The sequence below is a fragment of the Triticum dicoccoides genome, chromosome 1A (genome assembly GCF_002162155.2).
Source record: "Triticum dicoccoides isolate Atlit2015 ecotype Zavitan chromosome 1A, WEW_v2.0, whole genome shotgun sequence".
Taxonomy (NCBI): Eukaryota; Viridiplantae; Streptophyta; class Magnoliopsida; order Poales; family Poaceae; genus Triticum; species Triticum dicoccoides.
The window spans coordinates 38,728,748-38,739,555 of record NC_041380.1 but is presented as its reverse complement, the minus strand read 5'-3'; the positions used below and the strand labels follow the sequence as shown (position 1 = coordinate 38,739,555).

General features: G+C 42.0%; 2 long non-coding RNA genes across 3 annotated transcripts; both read left to right on the top strand.

The window, feature by feature from the left end:
* The first annotated feature begins 2,700 nt into the window (after window positions 1-2,700).
* Window positions 2,701-3,967, top strand: LOC119356878. The gene is made up of 3 exons (XR_005172081.1): window positions 2,701-2,729; window positions 2,814-2,902; window positions 3,923-3,967. It is a non-coding gene; the product is annotated as an uncharacterized LOC119356878 (long non-coding RNA).
* Window positions 3,968-4,004: 37 nt separating this feature from the next.
* Window positions 4,005-4,935, top strand: LOC119356788. Of its 2 annotated transcripts, none has more exons than XR_005172069.1 (3): window positions 4,005-4,074; window positions 4,149-4,364; window positions 4,864-4,935. It is a non-coding gene; the product is annotated as an uncharacterized LOC119356788 (long non-coding RNA). The 2 variants fall into 2 exon arrangements; XR_005172060.1 differs by lacking the exon at window positions 4,864-4,935 and having other exon boundaries at window positions 4,149-4,217; window positions 4,299-4,518.
* The last annotated feature ends 5,873 nt before the right edge of the window (window positions 4,936-10,808 follow it).

Sequence of the window (10,808 nt, the reverse complement as noted above, 5' to 3'; positions counted from 1 at the left end):
GCAAAAGACTGGGAAGCGACCAACTAGAGAGCGACAACAACCATGTACATGCATTAAAATTAATAAACATTGGATGCAAGCATGAGTAGGATATAATCCACCATGAACATAAATATCGTGAAGGCTATGTTGATTTGTTTCAACTACATGCGTGAACATGTGCCAAGTCAAGTCACTTAAATCATTTAAAGGAGGATACCACCCCATCATACCACATCATAACCATCTCAATAGCATGTTGACACGCAAGGTAAACCATTATAACTCATAGCTAATCAAGCATGGCACAAGCAACTATGATCTCTAATTGTCATTGCAAACATGTTTATTCATAACAAGCTAAATCAAGAACGATGAACTCATCATATTTACAAAAACAAAAGAGGTCGAGTTCATACCAGCTTTTCTCATCTCAGTCAGTCCATCATATATCATCATAATTGCCTTTCACTTGCACGACCAAACAATGTGAACAATAATAGGAGTGCACGTGCATTGGACAAAGCTGGAATTTGCGAGCATTCAATAAACAGGAGAAGACAAAGCAATATGGGCTCTTGGTTAAATCAACAATAAAGCATATAAGAGCCAATTCAACAATTTAATCATGGTCTTCTCCTACTGACCCCCAAAGAAAGAAAAGAAATAAAATTATTTACACAGGAAAGCTCCCAACAAGCAAAAGAAGAACATGAAATCTTTTTGGGTTTTCTTTTTTTTATTACTACTACAAGCATGGAAATTAAATCGATTAAAAGCTACAACTAATTTTTTTTGTTTTTTCTTAAGGTTTATTAAACACACAAGAAGAAAGCATAAAAGGAAATAAACTAGCATGGATGATACAATGAAAAAGTATGAGCACCAACATCTAGCAATGAGTGTGTGTGAACATAAATGTAATGTCGGTGAGAAATACATACTCCCCCAAGCTTAGGCTTTTGGCCTAAGTTGGTTTATGGCCACGGCTGGCCTGGCCGATATCCATAATAATAGTTGTTGGGTCGTACTGTGATGCAGCGGCTATCGCCTCTTGAGCTGCAGTGTGGCGACGAGCGGCCTCCGCTCTCCTCTCGTACTCATCTGCCTCCTCTCTGGTAATAGTATATCCTCCTCTTGCTTGATAATCAAAGAAAGTAGGAGCAGGGAGAGTAACACGGACAACACGTCGTCTGTCAAAGATTAGTCGGTACTGGTGAGGCGATTCATTCGTCTCGACAAAATGGTGAGAAACCATAGAATCAAAATCTAAATAAGCAGGAGGCAACTCCATGTCTCCTTCACGAACGTCTATCTCAAGAAATTTAGCTAAGCGGGTTGCATAAATTCCTCCAAAAAAATCTCCATTATATCTATTATGATGCAACCTACGAGCTACAATGGCTCCCATATGATAAGATTGGTCTCCTGACACAGCACTCCTGAGAATGCTAAAGTCAGGGACACACATGTGACATACTTCATCCTTAGCATTTATGCACCTACTTATGAAGAGAGCAAAATAATGTATAGAAGGAAAGTGAATGCTCCCTATGGTAGCTTGCGTTATATCTCTAGATTCCCCTACAGTTATACTAGAAAGTTTCTAAATTCAGATTTAGGGGGATCCCTAACACTACCCCATTGTGGAAGTTTGCAAACAAAAGTGAAATCCTCTAAGTCCATGGTATAAGATTTGTCATAAAGATCAAACATGACTGAAGGAGAATTACGCGAAGATGAATACTCAAACCTCCTCACAAAAGAGCTTGTGACATCATGATACTGGGGGCATTTGTCTGCCTCAAAGTCCTCAAGACCGGCTTTACGCAAATATGCGTTAAATTCTTCTTTAATTCCTGCATGATCCATAAAATTTTCAGAAGGTCACTCACAAGGACGCACTGGTGCGTCTCTTGTGGCTCTTCGTCAGCATCACGCATTGCAAGCCTGTGTCCTTTCTTCCTTGAAGAACCATCACTACTACAAAAACTAGCATTAACGACGATGTCCCAAAAACCCTTGGTCGTTAAACAACAAAGCGAAGTCCCCACACATTGAAATAGAGCCTACGTAATAGCTTCAACAACCACCGGTCTGCCCATCGCTAATTGAGCGGTCGATGATGCTGTGATATGGGTTTTGCACGTAACAGCGGACATCTATTTTTTTTACACAACAAATATCTATTTTAATCTGTGAGGATCCTATCTCCTTGCGCCTCTTTCTCCTCTCATCCCGTGACCTTCATGGTCCATAGATCGCATCTACCTTCTGCTCTACGCCTATCCGCATTGCATCCCTCACCTTGCCAGTCTCCTAGACCATGGCTTGTCCGCGATGCTGCCTGCATGTCGTCGATAACCTCGACCCGGTGCGGCCGCACTGCCGCCTGCACATCGCCGGTCGCCTCGACCCCAGCTCGGCCGCGCTGCCGCCTGCATGTCGCTGGTAGCCCCGACCCCGGTGTGCGCGTGCTGTCGCCTGCACTTCGTCGGTCGCCTCGACCACGGTGCGGCCGCACTGCCGCCTGCACGTCGCCCGTAGCTTCGATCCTGATGCGCCCACGCTACCGCTTGCTTATCTCCATCCACTCCGCTGCTGCAGGTTCGTTGGTGTTCCTCCTTCCTCTGCTTTTTTTCCTGTTGCAGGACCTTCATGCAATGTTGCTGATTCTAATTACTAAATATGTAGGTAGAATTTGGTACTTATGTTTTCATAAATTTTGATGAAGTTCAACCATATATTAGGTATTGATTGGCCGATTAACTTATTAGTTACATAGTCAACTAATTTTTGCGTGCCCATATCAATTAAGCTTTGTATTACTGTAGTGAGTACTCCAGTGGTCAAGATGGATGTTCACCACAACCATTTACCACCATGTGGAACCAGAAGTTCAGTCAGTGGTTCAAAAGAGAAGGTAAGACAAAGGATTCCAGAATAAAGTGTGTATGTAGATGCATATGCACGTACATATCAGTATCTCTGTGTGAAGATGTTAAACATAGCTATTTATGTATCTCTGTGTGAAGATGTTAACATAGCTACATAGTCAAATATTTTTTGCTTTCATGAACATGATATGAGTGAGCTCAACGCAGGCTTTTTGGCACTATCACATGGTCCATTAGAAAATGTAACATGTTTTACTGGCTATGACAGGAGTAGATTCAGATGTCGTGTTCAAATTCGAGATAGACTCCTCTGCACACAGACCAATGGGGTGGCTGTCCTTTCAGAAGAAGGGGATAATAATTGGTAATACAATAGAATATTATGCCATATTGACAGAGATAGTCGAGCTGTAATATTTAGATGGAAGGCGTGTGACATTATTCTGTTGCAACTAGATTGACGTATTTAACAAAGAGCATGGAATGAAGTAAGACAACAAGAATGGAATCGTTAGGCTTAACCTGCAGTGTTTGCTTTAGACAGATGAGCCTTTCATTCTGGATAGCAAAGTTTTTTTAAAAAATATATTATTAAGGACAAACTTATAAAAGGATGGCACACAATTGTGAAAAAATCCATCACGTCATGCTTATAATGTACCACATGGACAGTCTGATGATATACCCTCTGAACCTGAACCTGACAATTGCGACGAAGACGACTTCTTTCGAAAATTAACAACAACGTCATGTAGAAAGAGAACAACATGAGGCCACTAGTTTATTCAAGTCTTAATCTGTAGTATTTGATTTGCTTCTTATATTAGCTTTTACCTTATTAATAAACAGTGACACAAGTAGTTCTGTACTTACTTTATTTGATTTAGCATTCACTTATTTAACTTAAATTGTACTTTGTATAGCCTTTGTGCACACTTCAACCAAATGCTATATATATATAGACACACACACACACATGTTATCACAGTGAGTCATCATAGGTATGGAAACTTAACAACATTAGCTTGGGAAAGATGCTTTCACAGATGAATAAGTCTGGACTGGTACACAAAGGCATTGCTAGGCGGACCTTCGTGGAGAAATCAAGTCAATTAGCAGATTTCAGCAGCAAAGGGTTACCCACAGGCTCAAATGCAAGATGCGGAACTGTGAAAAAAATACAAGTTAGCTACAAAAGGTACTACGTAAACATAAAAATATTATTCAACTATCTTATAATCAATGATATAATATGGTTACTTGTTTTCATAGATGGAAACGATGCGCTAACAAATACACCAATCTTGTTTAGTACAAATTGGGATGCATGTGATTCCAAAAGTGAGTTTGTAAGTATCACGTACTGAACCAAGAATTGTTTCTATGCTTTATTGTCTTCAAGTAAATCATAATATATTATAGCTATGAATGATCAAGTTGATGCCAGCAATGAAAGTGACATGGGAAATTCAATGGATGAATTTTATGGTATGTAAAATGTATTTATTTCATCTTTAATTCATCTACTGTGCTGGCCGATTGGTTGTATATTTTCAAACACTACAAATGGTGTAGATGAATTAATAGGTAATAAAAATCTAGAAAGTGAAGAAGTGTAGGGCAACCATGGCGTTGCAAGGAGTTTTTGGTCAGTTCTCATGTTGCCTCTTTATTTGATCTAGTAGTAAACCTTCTAGATAGATAATTTGGGAATTGGTACACAATTTAACTTCTGTTGTTTTTATTCCAATAATATAATATCAGTATGGATACTCTATTTTCTAAGACACACAAGAAGGGTACAACCTTTGTTGATTGTACAACCTCCGCCAAACACGTAAGACTTAATTTAACTGTAATAACTTCAATAATGAAGAACAAGTGTATAATTCCTACTTAGAGATAGAAGTAACTTACTGTTGGCGCTCCAACAACAAGTGTACAATTCCTACTTAGAGATAGAAGTAACTTACTGTTGGTGCTCCAGACACAAACTAAGACCATAGTTTAACTCGAAGAAAAGTTCAATGGCATGGTGTAAGAAGTTTCTGAAATTAAGCGACTTGTGTCTGGTAATTCTCTAAGTGATAGTTCTCATGAAAGCCAACATGGTCAAGTAAGTTGTTATTATACATTGATTTTATATGTTATTACACTTTGTGCCAATTTATTCACATGGGCTGACTTCCATAAACTACTCAACATTTTGTAGGATTGATGGTCCACCGTGATATATAGAAGTATCAAGTATCAGGAGGCAGTGTAAGAGCTGATGAAGAATGGTATCCATTCAAACAATGATGGTGTCCCTCAATTGAAGATAAATAAATATTATGTTTTCTAGTTGGCTCGTTTTCCAAATAGATATGATCAAGTCCATTGGTCATATAAGGATTGCTTTTGACTCAAATTTCTGAAATGATATTTTTTCAGAATTGCATGTCGGAATATTGGTATTTGTATCTATTAATGAAAGAGGCTATGACCCTTACAATTCAGATTCTTTTGTGTCTATATTAATGTGGATCTTAATATTGAAATGTTGGGAGATGTATAAAGTGATCGCTGAACAGAAAGTTATACTAAATACAAATGATCCCGAAGGGAATATAGTGGCCGGTAATCATACTTTGGTCAACACGATAACATTATTAGCGACGACAAAGGTGGTCGTTAGTACTACAATCATGGTCGTTATTTCCTTGTGATTGACGACGACACATCATCCCGTCGTTACAAGAATAACGACCAAAAAAGATATGTGGTCGTTATACTTTTAACGACGGAGCCTACTACGACCAGCAGATTGTGGTCGTTAATGACCTTTAACGACCACAATACGACCTTTAACGATCACATATACCGTCATTAGAAACCGTTTTCCTAGTAGTGCACCTTGGAACATTTTCCTAAGCATATTTCTTCCTCTAAAAAATTCTGAATTTTTTTAGTAACTTCAAAATAAAAGTAAACCAAACTCAATAATATTGATAGCAACCACTCCTACAAGTGCCTAGGGCCTATATCATGCATCAAAACTACTTTTGACCATATAAATTTGACATGCAAGCTCAAGAACAGGGTCACCTAAGCAGCAAAAATTTGCAATGAATAAATCACTAGAATAAAAACTAATTGGACCAATGGAGGAGTCGCATACCAAAGAACAATCTCCCCAAGCAGTTTTGTGAGAGGTGCTTTGAGCAAGGAGATCGAAAATGGCAGCAAGATGAGCTGGAACTCGTGCTTGAGTTGGTTTTTCGTGTTTGTGGGAGGAAGAAGAAGAGGATGGGTGCAGGAATAAGTGGAGGGGGGCCACCGTGGGCCCTCGAGGCAGGGGGCGCGCCCTCCACCCTCGTGGCAAGGTGGTTGCCCCCCTGGTGTGTTCTTTGTTCCATAAATCCTCAAATATTCTAGAAAAAAAATCATATTTAATTTTCAGGGCATTTGGAGAACTTTTATTTTCGAGGTATTTTTATATTGCATGGATAATCAGATAACAAACAGAAAATTATTTATTTTCACTTTATTTCAACTAAATAACAAAAAGTATAGAGAGGGTACAGAAGGTTGTGCTTCTAGTTTCATCCATCTCATGTTCATCAAAAGGAATCCACTAACAAGGTTGATCAAGTCTTGTTAACAAGCTCATTCCGATTAAAAACCGGAGAAATTTCGAATAACACTAGGTTACCTCAACGGGGATATACACATCCCCAATAATAAGTATATCATATTTCTTCTTGACAGTAGGAAGAGGAAATTCAAACCCTCCAAATATAATCGATGGAATTTTTTTGATAGAATTGATACTATGAACTTGATGTTGTTTCCTCGGAAAATGTACCATATGCTCATTACCATTAACATGAAAAGTGACATTGCCTTTGTTGCAATCAATAACAGCCCCTGCAGTATTAAGAAAAGGTCTTCCAAGAATAATAGACATACTATCATCCTCGGGAATATCAAGAATAACAAAGTTCGTTAAAATAGTAACATTTGCAACTACAACAGGCACATCCTCACAAATACCGATAGGTATAGCAGTTGATTTATCAGCCATTTGTAAAGATATTTCAGTAGGTGTCAACTTATTCAAGTCAAGTCTATGATATAAAGAGAGAGGCATAAGACTAACACCGGCTCCAAGATCACATAAAGCAATTGTCGGTGTCAAAACCGGTGGATCTCGGGTAGGGGATCCCGAACTGTGCATCTAGGCGGATGGTAACAGGAGACGGGGGACACAATGTTTTTAGCCAGGTTCGGGCCCTCTCGATGGAGGTAAAACCCTACTCCTGCTTGATTGATCTTGATGATATGAGTATTACAAGAGTTGATCTACCACGAGATCAAAGAGGCTAAACCCTAGAAGCTAGCCGATGGTATGATTGTTGTTGTTGGTCCTATGGACTAAACCCTCCGATTTATATAGACATCGGAGGGGGCTAGGGTTACACAGAGTCAGTTACAAGGAAGGAGATCTACATATCCGTACTGACAAGCTTGCCTTCCACGCCAAGGAGAGTCCCATCCGGACACGGGACGAAGTCTTCAATCTTGTATCTTCATAGTCCAACAGTCCGGCCAAAGGATATAGTCCAGCTGTCCGGATACCCCCTAATTCAGGACTCCCTTAGTAGCCCCCGAACCAGGCTTCAATGACGATGAGTCCGGCGCGCAGATTGTCTTCGGCATTGCAAGGCGGCTTCTTCTTCAAACTCTGAGTACCTGCTAAATAGTGTCCGGCTTCTCGTAAATGTTGTGCTTCTTGGCTTCTGCGTCCAATAATGGCCATCTTCCACGTGTCAAGCAAATGTGAGGAGCCAGGGTGTTTTTACATTTACCACCCCATCTATGTGAATGAACTGTCTATTAAAGAGACGAGGATCCTCAGATCCAAACCACACCACCCTCCCTCAGCGAGCATTCATCGGAGCGCGCCCGAAAAAATCCATCCCAACATGGCCGGCCAACGCAACTCCTCCTCTCGCTCCCGCAGCCCCAAGCCCGGAGATTGGGAGAGGTGTTCCGTCCCGCACAGTCAACTAGCGAAGCTACAGACCCAGGGATTCCTCCCTCCAGCGTATATGGTCCCGGTTCGAGCCGGGCTCGCCACCTATAATGGCGGGGGCAAGCGGAGAGCTTTCCCAACCCCTCTAAGGGAGAGCGGGTATGCCTTGTCCCTTATTTATTAAGGGGACTCGGATTTCCAATCCATCCATTTCTCCGAGGGCTCCTGGAGTCTATGGCCTCCAGTTGCACAACCTCACCCCTGCCTCCATATTGCACATCGCTGGTTACATAGCCCTTTGCGAGCTGTTTCTGGGTTGCGAACTCATTTCACGCTGTGGAAGAAGTTGTTCTGCCTTGTGCCCCGTACACAGAGGGGATCAATATATCAAGTGGGCGGAGCCGAAGTATGGCGCATCGCCGGGACCAGATACCTATTCGGTACCCCGAAAAAGACATCCGAGGACTGGCCTTCGGAGTGGTTTTATATGGAGGATGTTCCTCTCCCGGATCCTATCCGGATTGGTCTTCCTGAGTTTGACAACGCCCCTTTGAAGAAACGCCTAAGCTGGCGCCCACGGAGCCCACAGGAGGAAGATGATAGAGACGTATTTTATCTGATGGGCCGGATAAAGTTGCTGGCCAAATTAGGACTGACCATAACCGAGGTTATGGCAATATGCATTATACGGGGGGTGCAGCCACTTCAATATCGAGGCCACCCCATGTAACGCCTTCGATGCGGCTATATCTCCTACGTGTTGAAGCATGACTTAGAGGCATAACCGCATTGAAAGCAATGTCGCAAGTAAGGTAATCTTCACAACAACCCATGTAAATAAATAAAAGGGGAAAATATACATAGTTGGCTTACACTCGCCACGTCACACAAATACATGAATAAGATTACAATCATCCAATACACTCATGGTCTGATTACGGTACCAAAATAAAGATCAACCCCCACATGCGACACGGTCCCCGATCGCCCCAACTGGGCACCACTACTGATCATCTGGTAAAGACACATAGTAACAACGAGAGTCTTCATCGAACTCCCACTTGAGCTCAAGCGCATCGTCTGGAATGGTATCATCGGTCCCTACATCTGGTTTGGAAGTAATCTGTGAGTCACGGGGACTCAGCAATCTCGCACCCTCGCGATCAAGACCATTTAAGCTTATAGGTAAGGCAAGGTAAGATGTGGAGCTGCAGCAAGCGACTAGCATATGGTGGCTAACCTATTCGCAAAAGAGAGCGAGAAGAGAAGGCAAAAGCACGGACGAACAACTATGATCAAGAAGTGATCCTAGAACAACCTACGTCAAGCATTACTCCAACACCGTGTTCACTTCCCAGACTCCGCCGAGAATAGACCATCACGTTTACACACGTGGTTGATTCATTTTAGTTAAGTTAAGTTTAATGTTATCCACAACCGGACATTAACAAATTCCCATCTGCCCATAACCGCGGGCACGACTTTCGAAAGTTCAAATCCCTGCAGGGGAGTCCCAACTTAGCCCATCACAAGCTCTCACGGTCAATGAAGGATATTCCTTCTCCCAAGACAATCCGATCAGACTCGGCATCCCGGTTACAAGACATCCTCGACAATGGTAAAACAAACCCAGCAACACCGCCCGAATGTGCCGACAAATCCCGATAGGAGCTGCACATATCTCGTTCTCAGGGCACACTCAGATAAGCAATCCGTACAACTAAAACCATCCCTCGAGTTTCCCCGAGGTGGCGCCGCAAGGGGCTCTAGTTTAGACCAACACTCAGAGGAGCACTGGCCCCCGGGGGGGGGGGTTAAATAAAGATGACCCTCGGGCTCCGGAAACCCAAGGGAAAAGAGGCTAGGTGGCAAATGGTAAAACCAAGGTTGGGCATTGCTAGAGGAGTTTTATGAGTTTTATTCAAGGCGAACTGTCAAGGGGTTCCCATTATAACCCAACCGTGTAAGGAACGCAAAATCCGGGAACATAACACCGATATGATGGAAACTAGGGCGGCAAGAGTGGAACAAAACACTAGGCAAAAGGCCGAGCCTTCCACCCTTTACCAAGTATATAGGTGCATTAAGAGAAACAAGATAATATTGTGATATCCCAACAATAAACAATGTTCCAACAAGGAACGATCTCCAATCTTCACCTGCAACTAGCAACGCTATAAGAGGGGCTGAGCAAAGCGGTAACATAGCCAAACAATGGTTTGCTAGGACATGGTGGGTTAGATGTTTGACATGGCAATTTGGGAGGCATGATAAGCAAGTGGTAGGTATCGTAGCATAGGCATAGCAAAAGAGCGAGCATCTAGCAAGCAAAGATAGAAGTGATTTCGAGGGTATGGTCATCTTGCCTGCAAAGTTGTCCGAGTTGCCTTGATCCTCGTAAGCGAACTCAAAGGGCTCCTCCTTCACGAACTCGTCTCCCGGCTCTACCCAAACAAGAACAACAAGCAAACGGAACACAATCAACCACGTGCAATGCTCAAACAACATGATGCAAACATGGTATGATATGCGAGATGCGATATATGATGCATATGCATGATTTGACAAGGAATTATTGAACCTGGCCTCAACATGGAAATCCAATAGTGCCACTAGAAAGGTGAGGTGATTTCGGTTGAAATTGATATAAAGATCACCGGAATCGGATGCACGGTTTGGAAATGGCAAGCAAAACAAATATGGCATCGGTCTGCGATAATCAGCAAGTGGCCAACTAAATGCATCGAGATAAATATGCTACAACACTCAAACATGACAACAAAATACATGGCAGGGATCCACTCATGAATCTTGACAAAAGATGAACACTAAGCTATGGCTAATTCATCCATTAACAGGTTCAAACCAGCATGGCAAAAGTGCAAATGCTAACAGGTTTCAGACTTAGTGAAATT